The following is a 27127-nucleotide window of genomic DNA, read 5'->3' as shown; positions in this document are numbered from 1 at the left end:
TTAGCACACAAACACATAAATCTTAATTAGTAACAGGAATTTCTTAATGATAGACTATGCTGATTGACAAATTGTTATTGTACTATTTTTCATGTTCATTTTTGTTTACACTCCCTTTCAGGTAACATCTGAACTGCATTTATGTCAGTAACATGAAGATCTTTGTTCACTAAAGAATATATTTTCAGGAAATTGAGCATGAAGACTTTTCTCAGGTATCTTTGCCTAATCTGAAATGTGGGCAACGCTATATGTCTTTCAGAGAGATCTCAAGCCTTGTTAGTGCATGTTACATGTTGGCCTCATTTTTTTTTTATAATCTAAAACGTTATTTCAATTACTACTATATATCTGGCAGTTTTCATAAGAGCTGAAAATTTTTTTTATTTACTATTAAACATGTTTGTCTAGACTAGTGAGATTTACTTTCTCTTTCTCAAAGAAAGGGCTCTACATGACATGAATCTATCTACAAATGATTTTTTCTTAATACCATACTAGTCTATAATATTTCTTGAGTTGGCAGTCAGGTCTGAATTAAAATTTAAAATATATCTGAATGTTCACTTTTGAAAATCTTTTTTCAAGCACTTGATAGGTTGAAATCAATGCCTACTTCCAGTTGTTTTTCTATCGCTGCAAACACTGCAGTTTTATTGCTTTTTCTTTTGAAAAACATACAAATTTGGTCTCATGTTTAGTCACTGGTTGTGGTCTAATAATGACTGTCTGCCCCTAGCTCAACAGTGATGAAAGCTAGACTCACTTTGATCTTCGACTAATTGGAATGTTTCTTTCTAAACTGGATACAATTTTATTGGTTTCTTTGAACAGAAAAAAAACTAAAACTAAAAAAGGAATAAGAACAACTAAAAACTGAATCTGGCTAAGTCAAGAAGAAATAGCAAAATTAAAACAAAAATTAATAATTAAAAAAAATTAATTTAATGATTCACAAAAAAAATTTAAATCACAAAAAAGGATTGTTTGAAAGGGACAAAATCATTAAGGCATTCAATGTGATAAACTCCTCCTTAAAGAATTAGAAAACATTGATGGGTCCCTTAAAAAAGATAAAAAGAACTTTTGTAATAACTCCTTTGATATTTTATGATTGCATTTCCCACAATGTCCCCTTTAAACATCCCTTCTGTTATAAATAGTTTATCACATAGAATGGGGATCCTTATTGATTCTGTCCCTAACAGAAGTTCAGTAGAAAATTGTGTTAGGGAACTTGGTGTTATATTGGGGATGCTTGGCTTCCAAACCCATGGTCCTGGGTTTGAATCTCAGTGAAGACTGGGATTTTGAATTTCAGTATTTTTTTTTGCAGCACCCCTGAGTCCACCCAACTCAAATGGGTACCTGATAGTAAAGGCGGGCATTCTTTGTGCTGTCCTCATGACAACCTGCTCATTAAACCGTTGAGCAAAGAAACAGATGACTTATACATCATCTGTCTTATAGATCTTAAGGGCTGAAAGGGGAAATTTACTTGGTGCTATATCAGATCTCCAAGCTGTTAAAGTTTTCATGGCTACACCAGGCCTAACTCTTGGGTTTGATGCCACAATCCAAGAGGGTGCACATGTCAACTCAAAGCATCTCACCACCAATTCTAATACTTTAAATGACTGAGTGGTGGGGCAGCCGAGGACTATTGGAATCACATAAGCACTTGATAACTTTGCAGACGTGTACTCTAATTTTCCTAAGGCAGATTTACATGAGTGCTGAGATAAAATTATACCAAATATTTCAAACACAATGTCTGACTAGGGTCGTGTAAATCATGCCACTGTTGTGCGATTGACTGAGTTGTGGGACAAATCCGTGACTGAGCTTAATTGCCACTTGCACCAACTTGATAGCATTACTAAAGGCTGCACGGAGGCACTTAAGAGTTAAGACCCTCCAGGCAGAACAAGCTTAACTTTTTGGTCATGACTGCTTGGCAGGTAACATTGTCTTGCAGCTAACAAAAATGTGTTACTAAATGGGAACAGGCAATCCTAAAGCTTGTGAGTCTTATTCCAGGATATAGGGGTAACTCAAACTGTTTCCACATATAATTCCTTACTTTTGGAATATCGATCCTTCATTTCGACCAAATTTTAGATTTTGGGATTTGCCTCTGCCCTTCCTTGTGGAGGTCTGACAGCTGAATGACATCCAACTTTAAACTACAAATAAATTAATTTGTCAATGGGTCTAATAAGAAAACTGTTGACAGGCCCTTGTATGAGAAAACTTGAAACATTGCAAGATGATGTGAGAAATATTATTATTAGGGCATTTCTTCTTCTATTTCTAGACAGCTTTTTGCTGCATTATGAGGGCATCACAGTCATGAAGAGTTCTAGCCCAAGTAAATGAATGTTAAAAAAAATCCTTTCAGTATTTTTGCAAAGAGCTTAGACTTCTTAAATGATGGCCTTGATGCCAAAGACCCTGTACTGCATGTTCTTTTGCTCTGCCCTCAAGATTTGCAAGCTAAGTGAATGATTGCCTGTCTTCTTATGTGTCTGTTATCCAGTGGCAGTATGAAAGTTTTCTTAATATGGATGATTCTGAGCGAATGAAGATTGAAGCAAAATCTGTGAGGCCACATAATATAAACGCATGTTTAATACAGAAATAAAAAGTCCAACTGTGTTGTCTTTTCAAAAAAGAACAAAACTGTGGCCTATATAGATTCTTTGATTGAATTAACTCTGAAAGAAAGTGTTGAATGCGCCATAGGTATTGAACGCATTACAAGGCAGGATAATAAAATGTGGTGTGAATTGATTCTTAGGAGGGCAGAATAAAAGACCAGAGACAGTAAAAAAAAGAGGAAACAGATTGAGAACTTTCTTAGAACAGACTTTGCCAGGATTAGGAGAGAGAGGAAAGTTGTGACCAAAGAGACTTTGACTGAGGTAATGGACATTTATCTGGGAATACTTTTGAGAGGTTGATTTGTCATTACTGGTTTGATGACGGTGCGCATGTACCATATCTTCATGAAGTAAGAACAGAAAGAAAATAAAGCTGCCTTTAACATAGATATATGTGTGTCCTACTGGTCGATTGAAGAGGATGAAAGTGACAGTGTTGTGGCATGAATAAATATGAATTAACTTGAGACATTCTATTCAAAGACCTGGCTTTACTGTAAATTATAAGACTGGACACTAGATACGATTGACATCATGTTTTTTTTTCTACCCATTGTCAATGATTGTGCAATTTGACATCAGTATTGGAACTTTTTTGAATTGTGTGACTAACAAGTATTTAGGTATCTTTTTTACTCACTTTCTATAACTCACTTTCGCAAAAGGAATTAGAGTACATTCAATATATTGTGATTTTTTAGTTCTCAGTGCTGCTCTTCTCTTTGCCAGTTTCAGTTAAACCCCCAAATTGAAATATTAACTAATCTGTCACTATTTAAGTGTCCATATGTTTGGATAGATCTTTTAATGGTAAGAAAAATATATTAAATAAATTTGTTTTACCTTAACTCTTGGAAACTGTTAAACAGACTTGTTTTATAAAATTTGTTGGAAATTGAATGTACCACAAGATAATTTAAATTTATACTTTAGTGTTATAGTCACTGAAAAAAAATCAATATCAGAGATGAAAAAAAAGATTTCTTTAAAAATTATCTTACCCAAGAAAAAAAGAATATCCCTACAGTTTCTTATCTTATATAATACAGAAAAGAAGATGATTACGTCCTACAGGTTTAGTCATGCACGTTAAATGAACTAAATTCTGCCAAGTCACTGGTTTTCTTGGCTGGCTCAGGCAACCCATTCCATGCTCTAATAGCGCTAGGGAAGAAAGAGCATTTGTACAAATTTGTCCTAGCATATGGAACAAGGAATATGCCTTTATCTTTGTATCTTTCTGAGTATTTTATTAAATTTTGTTTTTGTATTTGAAGATTATGGTTCAGTGTTTTATGTATAATTGCTACTTTACTTTTAAGTCTTCTATCCTGAAGGCTTTCTAAATTTAGTGATTTTACTAAAGGTGTTACTCTAGTCAAATGTGAATATTCGTTTGTTATGAATCTCACTGCTCTGTTTTGTGTCTGTTCCAGTTTCTTAATGTTTTCTTGAGTTGAGGGGTCCCAAACAGAAGATGCATATTCTATTATTGGGCTAACCAAGGTTAAATAACATTTTAGTTTTAGGTTCTAATTTGATTTATAGAAATTTCTTTTAATAAACCATAATGCTTTGTTTTGATTTTTTGATAGTTTCATCAATATGGGGATTCCATGACAGTTTTTCATTTATTATAACACTAGGTATTTTGCATTTTTAGTTTGTGTTACTGGTTTACCATGAATAAGATAAGTGGAGTTAATTTGTTATATTTTTTTTTGTTACTCTTAATAACTGACATTTTTCTGGGTGGAAAGACATGCTCCAATTTGATTCCCATTTCTGTAATTCATCTAATTCTCTTTGTAAAATGTCTGTATCTAATGTTGTTTTTATTGTTTTATATATTATGCAATCATCTGCAAATAATCTGACTTTTGTTCCTGAACTAATGCAATTTGGTAAATCATTTATGTAAATTAAAAATAGTAGTGGACCTAAGACTGTTCCTTGAGGTACACCTGAGTTAACTGTTATTGGTGTTGATTTAGAGACATTTATTATTACAGATTGTTCTCTCCCTATCAGAAAATCTTTAATCCACTGATGCAATGGACCATCAATGCTAAAATATTTTAATTTTTTAAGCCAACTATGGTGGTGAACTTTGTCAAAAGCCTTGGAAAAATATAGTAAGATAGCATCTATTAGCTCACTATCATCTAAACCTTTTGAAAAATCATCAATTAGTCCTATTAGTTGTGTTTCACATGATCTATATTTCCTAAAGCCATGTTGGTATGGAGTAATGACATTATGTTTGTCTAAGTGGTTTATGATGTTGCTACATATTATGTGTTCCAGGATTTTACATGTGATGCTGGTAAGTGATACTGGTCTGTAGTTTCCTGGGTCAGATTTTTCTCTTTTTTTAAATTGGGGAGGTGACATTAGCTTCTTTCCAGTCCCTTGGTACTCTGCCCTGGTTAACCCATTAACCCCCAAAACTTTATTATTGGTGTACACATATTCATTTTAGTGTTTATCAGTCTCTATTGGTCTAACTAAGTGTGACAGGTGGGGAAATGTGACGTGTGTTTGGCGCGTTTATTGTGTAGGGGATGATTATTTTTAAAGCTATCATCTATCTCTAAATAATACTAGGTCTAATCATCACTCTTGCACCTAATAAGAGAGTATGTCACTTTGTCCTCTGACTTAGCTGGTATTCCTGATGATGTCGCAGCTGGCTGTGTCCTGGCTTGAGGTTCTGCAGCTGGAGATGGCGCTCTAGCGGATAGAGGGACGCCAGTGATATAGTTCTTGTGGAGTCTCAATCCCCAAAATCTAATATCTGTAGAGGGCACAGTAGGGCGGGTGGCCAGCTACCGTGGGCACAAGTGTACTGCGGGCAGAGCGGATCTGCCTGGGCAGCGTAGTGAACAGGATATGTCCAGTGAGTTGCAGAGGGTTGGCGTAGCTATGACATCTCGCACAGATCTGAATCTATAGGGACGTCGCACCTAATAAGTTGACAGGTGGGCTGTCGAATAGGCGGGCAATGCCGATAGCGCCAAGTAGTAGCAAGTGCAGTGCTGAATAGCACTAAATAAATAGGCAGGTCAGTGAGCTAGTGCCGTGCTGAATAGCATCTTATGCATCTTATCGATGCCCTCAACTGAGGTGCATTCGTCAGATTGGTAAAATTGCTTTTGAGCACAAAAGGGGAGATGATGACAAATGGGATTTGGAATAATAGATGGCTGATGGTAGCAATATAAAAATGTACATAAAAGGGAAAGTAATAATATAAAAATGTACATAGAAGGGGAAATAATAATTTCAAATAAACAACACAGGTGGATAGAAAAAGAAAAAGGGGGGGGGTTGAATTGGGCAGTGGTCAGCGACCCTGACGGTATGTTTACATATGACCGTCATTCGAGAACAATGGAGCGCGCTTGAATGGAGAGGGTGTCCGTTCAAGCGGCGCAAATCTCGTTAGAGTGAAATGGCTACAGGGGAGATAATTCATGTCTCCTTTCTAAGCGCAGTGTTAGTGCGATAGTAAAATTATCAAGGCTGTCAACCGAGATAAAGGAAATAAAATAAGGTGTACAAATATATACATGGTTGCATCAATGATCAATTGAGCAACGTAGCATTAATAGATTAATGCAATACGTAAAATATACATTAGCCATGTTTATGTTTTCTACTTACGACAGTGAGAAATACACAATGCACTAATTAAATATAAATGAAATAATAAACTACACATGATAAAATCCAATGGAAATATACACAGAGTAATTAAGATGGAACTTGTGATTAAGTTCGGCTTACCACCAGGTATTCCTCTAGGAGTAAAATGTATGAAGTAGTCCAGACTCGATTGCTCAGCGATAGAGAAATAAGAGGGTCTGATTTGATTTGGATCTACTTTATATACAGGCCTGGAGAATGTGGGCGGACACAGGAAATGTCCTAGGCTAAGAATTATCTTACACGTGGGTGAATTAGACTTAAGATGGGATTCGCACATTGGGAGGTCAATGGGCGTGTTTGTCCTTGTGGTCTCCTAGATCAAAGAGAGGCATAGGAAAAAGGAAGGGGGGGAGGAGTGACTTGCATTCCACACAAGGTGGTGTCCACTGCGGCTGTCAGACATCCTGCCGATAAGATCAAAGAGTCTGTGTGTATCTTTGCCCCGGTCAAGGGAAGATAAATGATTGGACGAGCCTTAACTATCTCCAATGTGGTCAACTAAGTCTAGCCTGGAGCGGAAAAGGTGTGGCGGGTGAATAATTTAGGGGTAGGATGGGGAAATAATTAAAATAAAATAAATAAATAATGAAAAATAATAATTAATGCTGTGATAAATTTGAGTGACTCTGACAGCGAGTTTTTGACTTGTCACACTAAGACATTGCAAAAAAACATTTTAGAAAAATTCCACCTAGTATAGATTTTACAAGACCTACACTGCCAGCAGTTACATAGCAGGAAGTGGCCCCATGAGGAATATTATATAACATGTAACATTTAAAAGCAAAAATTAATAAAAATGTGTTCATAAAAGTCACATTTTAAATTTTTATTAACAAAAATATTATGAAGATTCAGTAGAAAAAAACATATTTTTTTAGAAAGTAAATTTTTTTACAAACAAAACAATGAAAATAGAATTATTTACATAGTATGGCTATGAAAAAGATTAAAACATTTCAAATGTAATCCAACAGGACACACTGAGCATCCTTTATTGCAAGTCTTTTTGCAAATTGCACATCGTTTGGTTGTACCTCATTTCCAATGGCACTCTTTTGCAAATCACAGACTTTGAAGGAGTGGTACTTCTACTTTTTTGGCTGTCCCACTGCAGAAACCAAGAGTTCACAACATATCTTCTGAAAGCCAACAAGTCCAGAGGTTGTGATGTGAACAACTCAGACTGACGATAAAGTAGCCAAGCATTTTGTAAGCATAAATGGATTGGCCAGCCAAAAAAGGGCGACCACCACTTTTTGTTTCTGATCTGTATTTTGCTATATTTTGGTCAGCTCTATCAACTCCTCCCATATTTTGATTGTAGAGTGAAATGATGTTTGGTTATGTAATAACCTGAATACATTCTTTTTTCCTTTTTTGACCATCGCTGGACATTTTCAATGGCAGGTCACCAGAAACATTGGAAGCAATAGAAACAACACTGTTGTCATTCCACTGTAAAATTATTAAATTGCTATGTCTGTCCTCTTTCTTTTTTTTTTTTCATTTCAGTCCTAGTGGACATTGTTTAAGCCTGTTGGCTCTGATAGTGCCTATAGCTCCAATTCCCTTTTCTGATAATCTGTCCATCAGTGCTAGAGTTGTGAAAAAATTACCAAAATATAGTTTGTAGGGTTCTGGAGGAAGGCAAGCCAGGGCCTAGCCCAAGTTCATGTCTATCAATTGTTGCTGAGGCACCAACATCAGGATCAAACTGAGCCACATAGCCTGAAGGGGTGGCTAAACTCCATACTTTGTAGCCAAACCTTATAGGTTTATTTTTTATAAATTGCTTGGCAGAATGTCTGCCGAAATATGGTACCATGGTCTCATCGATGCTTAGATTTTGAACTGATTAGAAATTTCTTAAGCACCTTTCATTCATAAGATTTAAATATTGCCTCACTTTGCTTAGTTTGTCTGTTGAATCTAGATTGTTGTCTGAAAGATAAATGTATCTCAAGAGTTCATCGAATCTTATTCAGCTCATAGCATTATAAACTGCCTTAATACCACAATCCTCACTGCGTTCCCATTACATCTCTCTTCTGGGAAAAATAGAATAGCCTGAGTAGCTATGCTGCAATAATAATAATGCAGGCTTTAATTTCGGAGGCACACGTTGAAAACTGGTGTTTTCCTTTCATCTCTTTGGCATACTTTTCAGTATTTAAAACTATAAAATCTAACATTTCTGAGTCAAAGAACTGTTTTTAAAAATGCACCGTTGTGAGATAATCCACCTCATGTTCTTCGTTGGTTCTAATGCCATCACACCACTGCTTTTGTTCAATTCTATCCACTGAAGATTTAATCCATAGCCTCTTCTTTCTTTCGACTTTCCTTTTTCTCCTTGCAGAAGTTTGAGGCATGTTTTGTTCATCATTACCAACGATGTTATCTGCAGCTCCATCGTCAGATGTCGTACCTATAAAAATAGAATTAAAAAAATAATTTTTTAAAAGTAATTAAAAAGTTAAAAAAAAAACATTTAACTATAAAATATAAAAATGAATCTAGTTGAAGTGTATAGTTTTATTAACTTACTTTGTAAACCATGCAAGATAAACTCTGCCTGACTATTCAGTTGAGAAGGGCAAAAGTTATCTGGTTGGCCACCATCCTCATCTCCACTGTCTTCGTCTGAATTTTGGCCATCGTCGGGAGGCATAATGAATACATCAGCAGAAATAAAATCAAGGTCCTCGTCCTCAATCATGCTGATTACTTCATGAGCTATAAAGGCTCTTTTAGACCTAAAAAAAATTAATCTAGATCAATTATTGTAAATAAATATATTATAAATTTGCAAAATAAATTGATTAAAACCTTCTAGGCATTAAGTAAAGAGCAAATAAATATATAAATACAGATATATACATCTATTTTTATGTAGATTTACATTTGTAATGCTATGTTTTTATTATTGAAGTGGTGGTCTGAATCGTACAGTGGCATATCCTGCTATGTACACTCACAGTGTACGTAACAAAAAAATTAATTAAAAAAGTAAACAACAAATATTAAATCTTTTTTTTTTTTTATGAAAATTGGATAGTAAATGTAAATAAATAAAGTTGTTTTGTTTGTTTTAAATCAAAGAAATGTGTAAATACTTCCATTTTCAAGAAGGTAATTGTTTTTTCAATATTTTGCAATATGGTCACCTTGTGTTAATAGCTAGATGATCAAAGACTCAACAAACCCTTTGAGTGATGAACTAAAACGAAGGGTACTTGAATAGTTAACAAGTTGCATTCCTGGCTGCCTCCATATTGCATGAAATCATAACAAACTATAAAACTCAAGGGAGACTACTCTAACAAATAAGCATCATTTTAAGCATTAGACTTAATGTTCTTAACTAACATCCTCCTTTCTTTGTCAACACAAAGATAATAAAGATACTGTCTGTAGTTCTACTTCATGAAATAGTTCTTTTGCCAAACAGGTTTCTTCCTTTCTCTTGTTGATGCAGGTCTTCTATTGTTGGTTGGTTCCGTGTGCGTATGTGACGGGTTGATTGGATTGTCCATTTGGTATGTGGTTGAGTGAGGTTGGACATCTGATGGAAAGTTGTTTTCCTTTACAGGAGGGGTCAACAGGATGGGGGTTTCAGTGTGTTGCGCTGGGACTGGATCGACTGTCCTAAACTCTCTCCACCAATCTTCATCATCGTTGTAGTTGTCTTGCCTTTCAATGTTTCTATTTTCCATCTTTGTTGATTGCTGTCGTCTTATGTCTACTTGGTTTCGAATGTACGTTCCGCCCTCCTCACTTCTAATCTTATAAGATCTTGGAGTTTCTTGTCCAATAATCGTTCCGGGACGCGAAGTGACAAAATGACAGCGGTATTCTAACGACCTGAATGTTAGATTTCAACTGGATACTGGAGCAGATGTAAACATCATTTGCAAGAGATTTGTCAGAAAAAGTCAAGTCAGAGAAACATCCCAAACTCTTACTATGTGGAATCAGTCAAAAATGAAGCCAGCGGTCATGGCTGATCTCATCATGACGAATCCTTAAAATGGCAAGCAAGAAAAGGTGAGATTCACCATTGTGGACAACGGGTTGCAATGTTTATTGGGTTTACAGACTTGCAAACGATTGGGACTAATAACTGTCAACAAGGAAAACGTCATTGCACCTGTTCACAGTGAAGAAAGCGATCTGGGAGATTTAGGCGAGGCTCATCTCACTGTAGACGAAACAGTGGCACCAGTGGTCTCTCAGTGTCGGAAGATCCCCCATACTATGAGAGAAAAAGTCAAGCAAGAAATCAAGCTTTTGGTGAGTCGGAAAATACTTATCCCTGTTGATGAACCCACTGACTGGGTCAGTCCAATGGCTGTGGTCAAATGATGTCTTGCAAATAATGTTTATGTCTGCTCCAGTGTCATGTTGAAATCTAACATTCAGGTTGTTAATCAAGAATACTGCTGTCATTTTGTCACTTGGTGCATTTAGGGTGTTTAGGTATTCTTCATTGTCACTCTCAGCGGGCTCTTGTATCCTTACTGCGTTTATGCACTTAGCTGCAAAGTGGTTTCTTTTTTTGCATTTGGCACAAACTTGTCCCCATGCTGGACATTTCCTATGTTCATGGGTTCTCCCTCAATACCGGCAGTCTGTAATCAAGGTTTTGTTCTGGGTTCTTTAGATCTTACTTTGTCAACAAGAATGGGTGCTTCGGCATTGTTTAGTTCGTTCAAGCTGTTGTTGGATTGTTCGAAAGCTTGGCAAATACCTATGGTTTTCTTCAGTGTCAGTCCTGACACGGTAATAATCTTTCTTGAATTTGTCTATTTACTGAGAACACTATTTTGTCTCTCAACATTCCATCTTTGTCTTTGAAATTGCATTTCTCTGCTTGTGTCCTCAGTTCTGTTAGGAGACTGTCGAAGGGGGAGCTTTCTTTTAGATTCCAGAATCTGAAGGTCTCCAACACCTCGTTGTTTCTGGGGTTTCAGTACTCTTCTATTTTTTTTAAGTACTGTCCTATGGTAGTTGGGTTCTTCATCTTGCTTATAAGTGAAGTGGTCGTGAATCTCAATAGCTCTTGGGCCAGCACATTGTAGTATAATAGCCACTTGCTGTTCTTTTGGTTTTGTGTTGGCTCCAGAAGCCGCCATGTAAACCTCCATGAGCCGTTTCCATTTTTCTGAAGTTTTCTGAGATGTTGCCCTCAGTTATATTCAGGTCGGTTGGCGGTTTGAACAAACTCTCCGCCATCTTTTGTTACCTTCGCTCTAGATTTCGTAAAAGATTCTATTTCTATTTTCTTCTTTAGTTATTTTGTAATACTTATTCTTTGTTTCCCAACTGTGGGTTCTGCTACTTCGCTACCACCATGTTAATAGCTAGATGATCAAAGACTCAACAAACACTTTGAGTGATGAACTAAAACGAAGGGTACTTTAATAGTTAACAAGTTGCATTCCTGGCTGCCTCCATATTGCATGGAATCATAACAAACTATAAAACTCAAGGGAGACTACTCCAACAAATCAGCATCATTTTAAGCATTAGTCTTAATGTTCTTAACTAACTTAACTAACACTTTGAAAAGCGATAAAATAATAAAAGACTGCAAGAAGTAAAAAGCAGTTTAAAAATAAAAAACTCTCTTCATTAATTTAATATAATCTTTTTAGAAACGTACACTCCCAGTGTACAAAGTAGGATATGGGTTAAGAGATATCTGAAAGAGTATTTTGAACACCTGTGCTAGCTCATTGCTTAGTTCTTTGAGTAATCTAGCTGGAATACCATCAGGTCCAGATGCTTTATTCGGTTTGATGTTAACTAATAGTTTTTGGATTCCCTTTTCTTGTACTTCTATATACATCTCCTATGTTGTCTACTTGGTTCAAATTAAGTAATATGTCTTTGTCTCCTGGGGCTGAGAATGCTGATGCAAAGTATTTATTTAGGATGTTAACATTAGTTTCATTATCATTATGTGTTATCTTCAACTTTTAATGGCGCTATGCCTGTTATTTCCATTTTCTTAGACTTAATGATAATGTATGACCATAGGTTTTTGTTGTTATGGTGTATATGTATTCACTCTGCAGCTGTCTGCTTACTATTTGGGATAGGTGTTTAATTTTTATGTACTATTTATAAACTCTTTATGCCTTAGTTTCTTTAAATTTTCTATATAGGTTTTCCTTCTGTTTACAAAGCTTCTTTAATCTATTATTAAACCAGCATTTATTTATTTTGTTTGATGTGTATTTAGTTGGTAAATGATTTTCTATAATGTTTTTAATGAAATTCCAGAGGTCATCGACTGGTTGGTTAATGTCTTTTTCTGATAAGAATGTTTGTTGGAAGTTTAATGCAGCTTGGTGTAGTTGTGTTATGTTACATTTATTCCAGAGTAATATTTTCTTTTGGGTTTTGTATTGGCTACTGCTTTTATCTGACTGTGTATTTTAATGATATCATGGTCTGATAGACCAGGGATAATATCATAATCTACTACTAATTTAGGTCTGTTGGTTAAGAAGAGATCTAATGTGTTGTTTATGTTTAATCTAGTTGATTTTTTAATGATTTGATCTAAACTTAGGTTGTGTAAAGTTTCTATGAAAAGTTCCTTTATTTTTTCTTTAATGTTTTGGTGTTTATCTATGGTTAGTGTTTTTTTGTCAGGAAATAACAATTTATTTAATATCTAATAATTTGTAGACATTTTCAAAACAATAAAAAACAATAGTGTTCAAGACATTACAATAAAATAATGTCTAATAATTTGTAGACATTTTCAAAACGATAAACCATGAGTGGTCAAGAAATTACAATTCATTTAATATCTAATAATTTGTAGACATTTTCCAAAAAAGTTTTTATAATGTGTAATTGTATCCAATAGTTTTTTTTTCATTAAGTTCATTAACAAAGGAGGTTACACAGTAACATTAACAATTTCACAGAAAATTGACTTTGAAGCAATGTTGTGTCCTGTGATACTAGCGAGTAACTAGGCACGGCAAGTCAATATAGGGTTTTATACAGCTTTCCTGTATGTCTTATTTGTTAAAAAAAAAGGCTGATCAGAGAACAGGTTATTCCTCTTGTGTCAATTTTTTTCAAAGGTCTCCTTGAGCTGTAAGAGGGCTACTCCAGCATCATCAAGGTGGCCCTTGAGTCTGTTAGAGTCGTTTTGAATTAAAACATTTCACGCCAATTTATCTGTATCACAAATGTGCAGGGTTCTGTTAGAGTCGTATGTAAATTATTTCAGGGGTAGGGGTGTTCCTTTCCAAATTGTTATCTCTCTCATTACGAGAGGTTTGGATTTCGTCCCTAATCCTTACATCAACTTTTAAAGCACATGTCAAAAAAAAAATAAAACATTCTCCTACAACACATTATTAATAAACATTTATAGTTACATGTATTTTCCCAGCTATTTCATAGATCATACAATTTTAATATAGTTACTAAGTCCTTAAATATTATAACATTATACATATATATATATATGTATATATTCTTTAGGATTATTATGATTTTGGTAGTTTTTGTTTATAGTCTCTTCTCAGGCTCCAAAACGTTCAATTTCGTCTTGTTCCTTTGTTTTCCAGTTAGGTTAGGATGAGGCTGTCGCTAAGATATAGAAATTGTCATAGTGTTCTCATTACGTTTCCACAATTGTCATGGTGTTCTCATTATGTTTCAACGGGCTTGCCGTGTTATTTGAGTGTATAACAGACACACTTGATATTGACTTGTGACTTGCTCTCCAATATTGTGATCTAAGAGGACGTAAGAACAAGAGGAAATAATTCTGCAAAAGTGTTGACTTCCCTTTAAAAGACAGTTCTTGAGTAGTTTTCCATAGAGAACTATAAAGTTCCATTTGATTTCCATCACGCATCCCCCACCCCAAAACTCTCTTTAACACGGTTACATACACACTCTCACACACTCGAATAACCACTTAGACTAATGACAATATGAATGTCAGAGTAACTTTTAAGATTAATTACAATATTTAGATTTTTTTTTCGTGGTCTGGCAATTTAGTCAAGTACATTAAATTACACAATAATTACAATTTCTATCTAACCAGTATCGTTATCAATTTTATATTCAATTATTTTTCTAAATATTAACTCAAAATTGTAAGGATTATACCTGACACATAACAGACTTCTTTCAATGATTGGAAGAGACGCCAGAGATGAATTAACAGCAGAATATAACTTCAATATAAGTAAATCAGGATTACTGTAGTTGTAGACAACGCATCAAGTGTTAACTAGTAAATATATGCATAATTATGCAAACTGACTTCTATATTATTTATACTATACGAATAGACTCCAAAGCTCAGGCCTCTGGCCACAATAATCAAACTCCAAGCGCTGTTACTCTGTCCCAACCAATGGACCAATGAAATTATAATAAATAAACATAGAATTCCTTAAATCCTACACCCAAGATTCTCTCAAGTGTTGTTTACAATATTATATACAAATATAGTCACCACTTTCCCCTCTTACCAAAATAATCTATTAATAAACCTTATTAATAGCGTACAAAGTTACTAGCTTAGATTTTGTACAATAGTAGATTCAGTATCAGGTAAAGGAGTAGTGCAAAAAAATACGTAGGTCAAACACTACCATCAATGGGATTAATGCATAAAGGGAAATTAAGAAACTGAACAACTAACGTCATTCTCGATATCGCTGACTTTGCAGGCTTTAGGCCAGTGAAATATGTCTTGATACAGTTCTTGTAGGTTCCAACCTCTATGAAGCTCAATAACTGATGTTGGTCGTAATAGTCTCACAATTTCTGCAACCTTGATAGATTGTCCATGATGACGTTATCTACCCTTGCCGTGTGTTTCACGTCCAATTGGAAGTCAGACAGTTTTAATGCCCAACGGGCCATTCTTCCACTGTTTAGTTTACGATCGTTCAGCGCCTTAAGAGGTGCATGGTCAGTTTGGAAAATGAACGGCTTGCTTAATTTAGAGGTGGCCAAGATGATGGATTGGCATTCTCTTTCTAGAACTGCATATCGTTGCTCTGTGTCCATCAGCTTACAGCTGATGTAACATATGGGATGGAGATTGCCTTCTAGTTCTTGCAGTAAGCACGCTCCAATCCCCGTAGACGACGCATCTGTTGCTAACGTAAATATCTTAGACAAGTCTGGTAATTGTAAGATAGGTTCAGATCGAAATACTTGTTTTATTGCTTGCACAGCTTGCTTGCAATGTTGGTCCCACTCAATTCTCCTCTGAGTGTTATTCTGCCTAAGTTCTGTTTTAACATTCTTATGTTTTGTCAAATCCGTCAAGGGTGTAATCATTTCTGCAGTTAGGAATGTATTTCCTGTAGAAGTTAACCTGACCAATTAATCTCTTAATGTCCTTTACGTTCTTTGCAGTCTCAATTCCTAGGATTCGTTGTACGGTGTTTTCCCTTGGTTTTAACTGTCCATATCTTATGTCATGACCTAGAAATTCAATTGTATCTGTAGCAAGTTCTAGCTTACTTGGTCGAGCAGTTAGACCATGCCGTTGAAGGGTGCTCAAGATTGACTCTAAAGCTTCCACATGTTCTTGCCAGTTCTCAGTGTACACACATATATCATCCATATATGCGATCACGTTTTTATGCCCTGCCAAAACTATTCTCATAAGTCTGTTGAATGTTGCAGGAGCATTCACCAGACTGAATGGCATATCCTTCCATTGATAGAGTCCAAATGGAGTAGAAAATGCAGTTAGATGGCGTGCACTTTCAGCTACTGGAATCTGATAGTAACCTTTTGCAAGGTCTAGCTTACTAAATATTTTGGCATTAGCTAAAGTATCAAACAAGTCCTCTGTATTGGGCATGAGTTCTGTGTCTAAAACTGTAATGCTGTTTAATTGACAATAGTCTATGCACATTCAGGTTTCTCCATTTTTCTTCATTACTACTGGAGCTGCTAATGGGGATTTTGATCTTTCGATATTTCTTTTCCTCGTGTCTCTTATCTTCTTGCTCATCAATATTCTTTCCTTTACTCTCTTTTCCAATTGCAGTGATTCTGACCTTCGATTCTTCATCATCTATTTTTATTTTGCCTGCTACTTGTTCCTCTTCTAGTTTCCATTTAAATATCATCTCTACTTCCTTCATTGCTATCTTTCGTTCTTCTAACTTCGCTCTTTCTTTTCTTTTTTCCTCTTCTACTTTCGCCCTTTCTCTCCTCTCTTCCATTCTAGTATCTCTCTCCTCGTTCTGTCTTATGATTTTAGCAACCCACTCGTCTAACTCTTCTCTCTGATAGCCCAGACTTTTCCCCGTTTCATATAGTTTTAATAAGTTGTTGTATGCTCTTTCTGCCATCTTATGGATGTAGGTTTGTTCTTATAATTTATGAGAAGAGCCTTAGTCCCTGAATTAATTAGTTTCAATTTTGCCAGCAGTAGAGCTTCTAGCCAGAAGATAATAGATAACAAATCTCCTAGTTCATGTCAAAGGTTTGACACGTCAGTAGTACTATAAGAATTAAATAGTTCACCTGTCAAATTTTTGACACGCTTGCTGCTCCACCATTGTTGTAAACTCCTTACTTGGATTTACCTGACACATAACAGACTTCTTTCAATGATTGGAAGAGACGCCAGAGATGAATTAACAGCAGAATATAACTTTAATATAAGTAAATCAGGATAACTGTAGTTGTAAACAACGCATCAAGTGTTAACTAGTAAATATATGCATAATTATGCAAACTGACTTCTAATTATTTATACTATACGAATAGACTCCAAAGCTCAGGCCTCTGGCCACAATAATCAAACTCCAAGCGCTGTTACTCTGTCCCAACCAATGGACCAATGAAATTATAATAAATAAACATAGAATTCCTTAAATCCTACACCCAAGATTCTCTCAAGTGTTGTTTACAATCTTATGTACAAACATAGTCACCACAGATACATTGTTATTAACAACTCAACTTCTGTATTCAGACACTATTTTTAGGTTAAAATTATGAATAGTCTTACTTGTGATTTTAGGTAATGTATTTAAAACAATAGCTAGGTTAAGATTAACATTGGTGTTACAGTTTGCCTCTAGTAGGTCTTTCATAGTGCACCTAACATTATCAAATATTTTACATTTTAAAAACAAATGGCTTTCATTGTTACCATTATATGTGTGACATAAAACACGTGTTTACCTTTCTTTTCTTACTTCCTACAGGGGTCATGCCAAAGATTAGTCTGTATGTTATTTCTCTAGCTTTGGGTGTAATGTGTTTGCTGTGTAGATTTATGAAAGTGTCTCTGAAATCTAGTACTACTCACTCTGTACTCCATTTGATCCTATTGAATAATCTTTCTTGTAACTGTTGAGTGTTGTGTGTCTTTTTAATTTACTGTGTATTAGATGTTCATTGCCAGGGAGTATTCTTGATATGGATCTGTAAAATGGATGTGTGTTTGTACCAAAGTAGTGTGGGATGTCATTTTTTATTGGAATTATTCTACCTAACCTTAAGCCGTAATAGTATAAAGTTAATGGGAAATTGTTTGGATTCTTGGCTACTTGTCTTATATATTTTAATCTAAGTGCTTGTATTTTTGTTCTTAGGTCTTGTAAGTTTATACCTACATCCTCTTTGTTCTGTATAAGTTTTTGTGTTTAATGCTTCTAATAGTGTTTTTGAAAATAAAACTCCTAATGATTGTGTTTATGCTTCGTGTAAAAGTTGGTGGTGGTTCTGTGATATTCACTAAATAAACTATCTTCAGGATGACCTGGTTGTCCACCAATATTGCTCTACCAAATATGGTAGTTGCTGCATAATGAAATCTTTTGAGCGTGTTTTTGGGTCTCTTTAAAATATTTTCCCACTGTTGTGTGTGGTAATATGTTGGGTTGCTGGTAAACGTGATGCCGCATATTTTAATTTCCTTCTTTATTCTAAGGTTAAAGGGGATGTTTGAGGGGATTTTCCACCTGCCTAATACCATAATACAAGATTTATTAATGTTGATTTTTTGACCCGCTTGCCCTCCCAAATCGAATAAACTTATCTATGATTGTTGCTATGTCTTTTTCTGAGTAGGGAACAAGGTGGTGTCCTCAGCGTATGCTTTAACTTTAACTACGCGTGTGGGGCCTGGGATTCTAATTCCTTTGATTCCACTATCTAGCCTAATGGTTTCTAAAAGGGGTTCTAGGCAAAGGGACACCCTTGTCTAAAAGATTTTCTAATAGGCTCCAAAGATTTCTTCTATCTTTGTTTTGTGTATAGTTCACCAGTGAAGGGTGACCCTGAGTTTTTCATCCTCCAAGGTAGAGACTTCTACCTTAAGGTCCTTCTCAGTCCGAAATGATTTTCCTAGCATATGGGTTCTCACCCGGGTGGATGTTGGGACCAAGAACCAGACAAAGGAGTTCTCGAAACGGTAGAGAACCCACTTCATCAGGTAAATACTGCCTATTATTAGGGATGTTGAGGTGGTGTTGATTTTACAAAATGTTGATTCTATATTTTTTGAGTTAGGTAAGGTAATTTCTTCTGCTATAAAACTGTTTTTTATTGCTAAAAGAACTCCTCCATGATTATCTGCCCTATCTTTTCTAAAAATTTCATTATCACTATTGAAAATTTCTGCATTATAAATTTCAGGATGTAGCCAAGTTTCTGTTCCTGCAATTATGTCTAGTTTCTCAAGTTCTAATAAAATTTCTATGTCTGCTGTTTTATTCCTCATGCTTTGAAAATTAATTACTAAGGTTTTAAGGTATTTTGGTATTACTTCTTTAGTAAGTTTATTTAATGATGGTGTTTTATCAGTTTTAATAGATTTAACTGGAGTGGATCTGGCTAGTGGTTGGTGAGTTTGGTTTGGGATGGTGTTTAGGATGTTGTATGGGTTAGAAGTGTCTGCATCAAAGGAGTCAAACAGTTCTGATGTAAAGTGAGGTAACTCACACAGTACACAGTGCCATGATGCGTCTTTGTTGTCTAATGCATAATACACAAGTGATTTCATATGGAGACATGATGTGTGGTACCATTCATCACAGGTGTCACATTGAATGGCTTTCTGTTTCATGGTGCATACTTTTTTACAGATGTTGCATCTATCTTGAGATCTAGGTCCTGGGTTTGATTCTACATCTCCTGCTATTAATATTAAGTGTCATAGGTATTTATTTTGTCTATATTTAATTGAGAACTTCCATTTGTGATGGGTAATCTTCTTTAATGTTATGGATGTGTATGTTAGATTATTTTTGAAGTTGCATTATCTATAGTGTGATGATTGGTAATGACTGTTTCCTTCTTAAGTTTAGAGTTGACTGATCTAGATCTGTGTTCACTTAGAGTGTATTTAGTAATTATCAGAATAAATAGCCAGAGCAATTTCTAGTCTAAACCTAATTTAAAGTTTTACAATGCTTAAAGCTAAAGTGAAAGCTAGTTTACAATGGTTTATTGATTAGTATTCTAAGTCTAGCTAGATCTAGATCTAATTTGGTAATTAAATCTATTGTAAGTCTCTTAAAATTTTAGATGTAGAATAAAACTATTTATCTTCCTATCTGACTATCTTAGTAACTAATATGCCTAAGCTAGAAGTATATTTTATAGATCTAATAACTATGTCTAAAACTATATTATATGCTTTGAATTTATTATTATTGTAAAAAAATTAAACTGTATCCAAGTATCTCCTGAAAAAAACATAACACTGTCAAACTTGATCAATATTTGGACTTGATCAGTATTTAGACTTTTAGTAATCCTTTTAGGCATAGTCTCATTCCAAAAAAAAAAAGTATGAAAATAACAATTATAAAACTTGAAACTACAAATACATTTTGTATACAAAATCAACATATTTACAAGTACTGTTTACACCAAATTAAACATTAATTTTGGTGTGCCTTATTTCAAACCAGTGTTTTGGATGGATATGAGGATGACCTTCACAGCCTTTACCAATAAAGTTGTAGTGTTTCCCTTGTTTAGGTGTGCTGCATAAGTGACATCTGTCTGTTCCTGTGTAAACAATAGAGTGTTTGGCTTCTTCTTTGGGTTCAATGGGATTAACCAATCTAGGACGTTCAGGTTTTGCTTAAATTATTCTGGTTACATCAGTCATGATTGCGGTAGCTTCGCAGCATAGTTTGTTGATGACTCGTTTCTTGAAGCCTTTTAGAGTCATCTCATGTTTCTTCATTGTTAGTATGTAGGCAGTTACTGTGTTTCTCTATAAAGACAGTAAAAAAATATTTTTCCACCAAAATTTTTTGTTTTTCGAGCATGAATGCTTCAAATAGCCAATCATCTGATCTGCATCATCACATCAATTCATGTTGTAATTGTAAGCATGGATGGTTCCAGGTTTATGTTTGCCCTTTGCACTGTGACATCCTCTGCACTCGTTGAAGCAAGGATAACTGGCTTTTTTTGTCCTTCCAGATAAGACACAAGATTTTATCCTGGAGCATCCAGTATTTGCATGTGCTGGAGCACTAAGGTTTTCAGAGCTTTGTTAAAGCCAAAACTTTTGCACTGTCCCTGTATAATATTGTCCTTGACCCAGAAGATGGTCAATCTAATCCTTTGTGTACCATCTACCTGCGCATACATGGTAACCTTTACCCAGATGATTCTGGAGGGTGTCAATAATTTTGATTGCCATTCCACCATCTGGATCAGCTTTGGGGTTGTATGACGTATTAGCCCCATAGTAAGTAAGGACGATTCAATATATAACCAGTGCCACTGTCTACTAGGCCAAAACTTTTGATATGGTACTTGTATGGTTTAGTTGCATTGTATATTTTGTACCTCCACCTTACCTTCCATCCAATAATCATCTCATCTATATAGACAGACTGATTTGGCATGAATGCATATTGAAATCTTTCAGTAAGGCTATTCACAAATGGTTCAATTTTGTTTTTGTTTTCTCCTCTGGCTCTCCCACATAAGCATTGAAGAGTAAATTGTTTCAGATCTCTCTCCCTTTGAAATATCTTGTGATAAAAAGTGTTGGAAAAAAGAAGTTTTTTGTCATGGTCGAAACACTTTTGGTATGTGTAATATCCTGGTTCTATGCCAAGGTATTCCAAAAATGTAATGATTGATATTGATCCATCATTCAAATAAATGACACTAAACTTTTCCTCTTCTATAGTTTTTTCTCTACATAAATCTTTCCAAAATCAATTTATTTAAATTTTCATTTCTGTTGTGTGTCTTGCCATGAATGCAACAGCTCTTCATTTGCCAGATCTTCAAAAACAGATTCCTAATATGTTATTACAGCTTCAGGGAGACCATTTTTATGTTTGTAAGACTTTGGGTCAAGTTTGTTGTCAGGGCAGTAATCACGTGTTGGTATTTTTTCAGGTGATCCAATATGAAAAAGGACAGCTTTGACATTTGCTTTCATCTGAGCTAAATCACCACTATTCTGACGGACAGCAAATCCAAAGTAATTTTGTGTGTCTATTTTTTTTTTCTGGTTAATCTGCCTGACCACTAATGCCCTTGCCATCGTCAAGCTTTTGTCCTTTATTTTCATTTACTAGCTGCCTCAGTCTTGTCCCGCATTTTTTCTGGTCGTGGCCTACGCATTCCAGTTTTTCTATAGGCTTCTCTCCATATGGCTTAGAATTAACTACTTTTTTGTATGAGGAAGAATCTCCATCACCTAAATAATAAGTGTATCGGAATTTTCTGGTTTCTACAGAGCACATAAAAATGTTGACTACAAACGCAGCTTCAGTTCCAGCACTACCTGCATGGTTAATTTTACAATTATGTTGTAATCTCCAGGATATCATATTCCACTGTTCCCTTTCTTTTTCCCAAATTGACATGCCTAACAAATATTGGAAAGAATATATGTTTCAATACACTTTCCATTTTCAACAGAAATGCCACTACCACTCCATGATGACTAGAATGACCTCTGCACTACCATGTCCCATCAACGGAAACATAACAGTCAACTACATTATCTTCAGAATTTTCAGATTTCTCCCTTGACTCTGTTACAGCTTTCTCCATACTTTCCATGGCTACCTTTTTACTAGCTTCAGCAACGTTTGTAAAGATTTTTTAATAATTATTTCTGGTCATTGGTGGAGAGCTGTTAAAATATAAAGTAAACATTTCAAGTGCATTATATTCTCTTCCAATGGCTCTTGCAAATGATACCATTCTTAAATTAATTTCTTTGTGGCCACAATCCTCTCTGCTTGTTTTGAATCTTGTCTCCCATTCATTGCAATTACTGCATCTCAATATTATTTTATGAGCGAAACCATTCTCTTTCGTTATCAAGCTCTACAGATATAGTGAACTGAGGGTGCACATCACATGCAAAAGTAGCAGATAGAAAAATTATATAGAATATTTGTATTCATTAGAATAAATGAATTAATATTGTTTAGGTTCCTTTCTTCTGGTTGAATATTACTTTGCTGCATTGTCTTGTATAGATTTATAGTTCATGGTGATGATGTCACTGAAAAAAAAAAAAATAATGACTTTAGGACATTATATACTTCTTTACCTCCTGTCAGCTCAGTCAATTAATCAGTTGACAATGACCAGGTATGTCTGTTGGCACAGTAAAGAACCAAAAATAAAAATTCATGGGATACCAGGAAAAACAACAGTTGTCTTATAATAAAATGAAAAATTATTTGACCTGTTTTTACATTCAATGTGTAGGGTGTGCCTGTTTTTTTGTAGAGTAAATGCTATCTAATAGAGGTTCTAAAGTCGACAAACAAACTTGCATTTCATCGTCTATTGTAAGAAGTGTACATAATTTCAGGCATGATTTCTTTATTTGAAGCCTATTCATTGTAAGAAGGAAAGCAGTTGAAGACTCCCTTTGAGGTCTTACTTTGCCACAACGACAATTTTTCACCATATGACTTCTTGAGGATGCAGTGATGATGTTGTTGAAGACTAAAATTCAATGAATTTAATTTGTCAAATATATCAGAAATGTCACCTTAACCCACCAGATCTCGTCATGAATATAAAATCCAAAGTCTTTTTTTTTCAGCCTCCAAGAATGAAATCAGCTCAGCTTTAAGTTGGACGACATGCTTTTGTATGTTCACTAATCATTCTTTCAATACTTCCAACCGTTTTGTGGAACCTGAGAAAAATGCCTACACATTTTGGAGAAGCAAGAAATAGATCAATGCTCTCCTTGCTGCAGTTAGCAGGGTGAATATGACCTATTGATCCTCTATTTCATCAGGCTGTTTCTGATTATAAGCCACCTTTAAAATTGTGTTTTGTTCTTCTAATAAAACTACCTATTCTACCCTCTCTATCAGGTCTGGTAGACTAAACCTTCTTACTGTACCCACAGGCTGTGAGACCATAGTGCTTTAACACTTCCCTCAAATCGCTCTCCAAGACATCAATAATTAGTTCCCATTCACTTATGTCTCCCTTCCCAATCAAATGACTTGACCTTACAATATATGTCTGAGGTAACTAAACAAATAATCCTTTTCAGTTCTAAACAACTTTGGAAAATAAAATATGCTGATCTGTTGTCAACAAATCACATTTCCCTCCAAGAAAGCTATTATCTTTCTAACTCTAATAGAAAAAATATAGGTCAAATTGCAAAAATATATATTCTTTATTTGAAGTTCTGAAAGGGTTAAAAAATGATTACCTGGACATCTTGAATATCCAAAACCTTGTTGATTTGATACGCCTAGTATCACATTTGTCATTATGCCCTGGGGAATCCTTGTCCCCATATCCTACTAACTTAAGTTAGTTAAGTTGATCTTTGATTTCTGTTTGTTCAATGGAAAAAGATTGTTTCCACTGTGAAATGCAAATAATAATCAAATAATCAGAATGTAGATATGTATATCTTGGCTATATTTAGAGCATCCGAAAAGTGCATCGTTTGAGATGCTAAGTAATCTGTGAAACACACCGCAGCTGACCACAATAAATGCCCATGTGTTTAAGTTGACCTGCACACAGAACATGTGAAACACACCGCAGTTGACCACAATAAATGCCCATGTGTTTAAGTTGACCTGCACACAGAACATGTGAAACACACCGCAGTTGACCACAATAAATGCCCATGTGTTTAAGTTGACCTGCACACACAGAACAGACTTGGGAAATAGTTCAACATGTTTCCATTTTCTTTTAAATTGCATTTACATTTGCATGAGCAGCAGATAGGCAAGTGGAGACTAAATAGTGCACTTCACCTAGGCAAGTGGAGACTAAATAGTGCACTTCACCTAGGCAAGTGGAGACTAAATAGTGCACTTCACCTAGGCAAGTGGAGACTAAATAGTGCACTTCACCTAGGCAAGTTGAGACTAAATAGTGCACTTCACCTAGGCAAGTTGAGACTAAATAGTGCATTTCACTTAGGCAAGTTGAGACTAAATAGTTGTTTACTTCACCTAGGCAAGTTGAGACTAAATAGTGCACTTCACCTAGGCAAGTTGAGACTAAATAGTTGTTTACTTCACCTAGGCAAGTTGAGACTAAATAGTGCACTTCACCTAGGCAAGTTGAGACTAAATAGTGCACTTCACCTAGGCAAGTTGAGACTAAATAGTGCACTTCACCTAGGCAAGTTGAGACTAAATAGTTGTTTACTTCACCCTGAGAAAAAAAAAGAAGGGGGTGGGGGTACTAGATCTGCTTGTGGGTGCATCATACGGTGTATGTACTGTAATTTTAAAATAGTAGTTTCAAATCAAAAGTTTAAAAAAATCTCATTGGTAATAAATATCCTGTTTGAAATCTCTCTTTAAATTCCATAATCAATGAATTCAACTAGATTTTGTACTTTTCATGTGATAACAACCCATTGCACTTAAGTTTGACATTCAATTTGTCCATAATATCAATGGCAAACAAGAAATGTGTCTATTTTCATTAACAGTATTTGTAACAATCTGAATCTTCATCTCCCTTGAGATCTCTCACTTGTTTCAATATCTTGCCCAAATTAATTGGTGCAGTACATCAGCATCTCAGTTTCAATAACTTCAAGTAGTTTTCTGAACTGACTTTGGTTAATACCCCCTAGTCCTACAAGGTTGATCACTGTGACAATAGGCTTAATAACATGCTTGATCTTCAATGCTGCACAAAGTTTCCTGATGAGTTAAAAGTGTATGATCAGGATATTACTCTGCTGTTTCATTAACTGTTTTTTCCAGTAAAAACTACAGGCTCCATAAGTTGTTAAACTTGTTTCATGCCATACCAACTCTTTACATCACAGCATTGAATGAATTTTGGCCTGATTCAAGTCTTTGAGTGATTCATCACTTTTCTGTGAGCTGAAATTTAGTATCTATTCCCTAAATGAATTTCAATAATTCTACTTGGTTCTTTTGTCTAATTGGAGTACCACACAAAAATCCTTGCTTGCATCGTGAAGTTAGTGCATCAAATCATCAGCTATTTTTCCAACACACCTACCTACGGTTTTTCTTTAACAATAATGCTATAATTTTTTTTTTAATGTCCAGGATACATAATTTTGGCTGCATTTGACACATACTCCTTTATTAAATTGAGTTGTTTTTGTTTTGTATACACAACTTTGAAACAAAGTGAAGACAACTCTCAGATGAGCAAAGTCTTATCAATGTTTCTGTGAATTAGAATCATTGTCATTTACTTCTAATTTTTCAGAATATTATATATTATTTATATATAAATAATATATTATTTGGCCTTTTCATCATCAGAATTGAAATTACAAAAAATTGTTGATATTCAAATGGTATATATATATATGTATATTTATTTGTTTATATTTAGCAAAAACATGTATGTATATTTATTTGTTTATATTTAGCAAAAACATGTATGTATATTTATTTGTTTATATTTAGCAAAAACATGTATGTATATTTATTTGTTTAATAGTTTCTTTGAAATTTTAAACCTAAAATGTTATCACTTTGGATTTCACTTAAACCTAACCCAAACTACTACATACAAAAGTTTGGACAAAAAAGTTTACATTTGATTTCATTGATCATATGACCTCCACAGTGAACTTGTTACACTGACTCACAACTAAGTTTCTTTTGTTATCTGTACATTGATCTTTTTGTGATGGATATTTAAAATGTTCTGTACATTGATCTTATTGTAATGGATATTTAAAATGTTCTGTACATTGATCTTACTGTGATGGATATTTTAAATGTTTTTTTTTTGTAATAAATATATTTTACAAATATTTTCTTTGGTTTGTCCTTTATTCTTTATACTTGGTACTATTTAATGACTGGGCTGTTGATTCTACTTCACTGAAACAGGAAGTTGTCTATTTTATATATTGTGGGAGGTGGGGTTGAATACGAAGTTTCGAGTTGTGATAGGACAAAGAAATTGTGAAAATACAACAGATTCTTATTAAATTAATATATTTTTACCATCTGAACTGTCAATGGAACTTGTTTTTAATGACGTGATATGAAGGAGGAATAACCCTTGAGAGACTATGGGCACAACAAGGCCTAAATTGTGCCTAAAATATCAAATTATATATGCGTTGTATAATTAATAGGATAGATAGTATTGGAAAATATGAACCTATAGTGTTCTATGAACACATTTCCATTTGAAAACAAGAAAATACAACTTCTTATTCATGGTATAGCAGTTATAAAGACGAAAACCTCTAAGATGAATAAATGAAAATTTATCAT

At 34.8% G+C, this 27127-nt stretch overlaps 2 long non-coding RNA genes across 2 annotated transcripts in view; one reads left to right on the top strand and one right to left on the bottom strand.

The window, feature by feature from the left end:
- Positions 1 to 26655, top strand: part of LOC106063075 (uncharacterized) — a 29263-nt gene extending 2608 nt beyond the window's left edge. The window contains exon 3 of the long non-coding RNA XR_001216934.2: positions 122 to 26655. This is a non-coding gene — a long non-coding RNA (uncharacterized LOC106063075). The remainder of the gene's footprint in view (positions 1 to 121) is intronic.
- LOC106063073 (uncharacterized) lies at positions 7183 to 11840 on the bottom strand. Its single transcript, XR_008777717.1, has 3 exons — positions 9545 to 11840; positions 8925 to 9133; positions 7183 to 8805 (listed from the first exon to the last, which is right to left on the bottom strand). It is a non-coding gene; the product is annotated as an uncharacterized LOC106063073 (long non-coding RNA).
- Positions 26656 to 27127: the final 472 nt, after the last annotated feature.

This window comes from Biomphalaria glabrata, chromosome 4 (genome assembly GCF_947242115.1).
Source record: "Biomphalaria glabrata chromosome 4, xgBioGlab47.1, whole genome shotgun sequence".
NCBI lineage: Eukaryota > Metazoa > Mollusca > Gastropoda > Planorbidae > Biomphalaria > Biomphalaria glabrata.
Note: the sequence above shows the minus strand (reverse complement) of the source record. Positions and strands in the feature narration are given on the sequence as shown.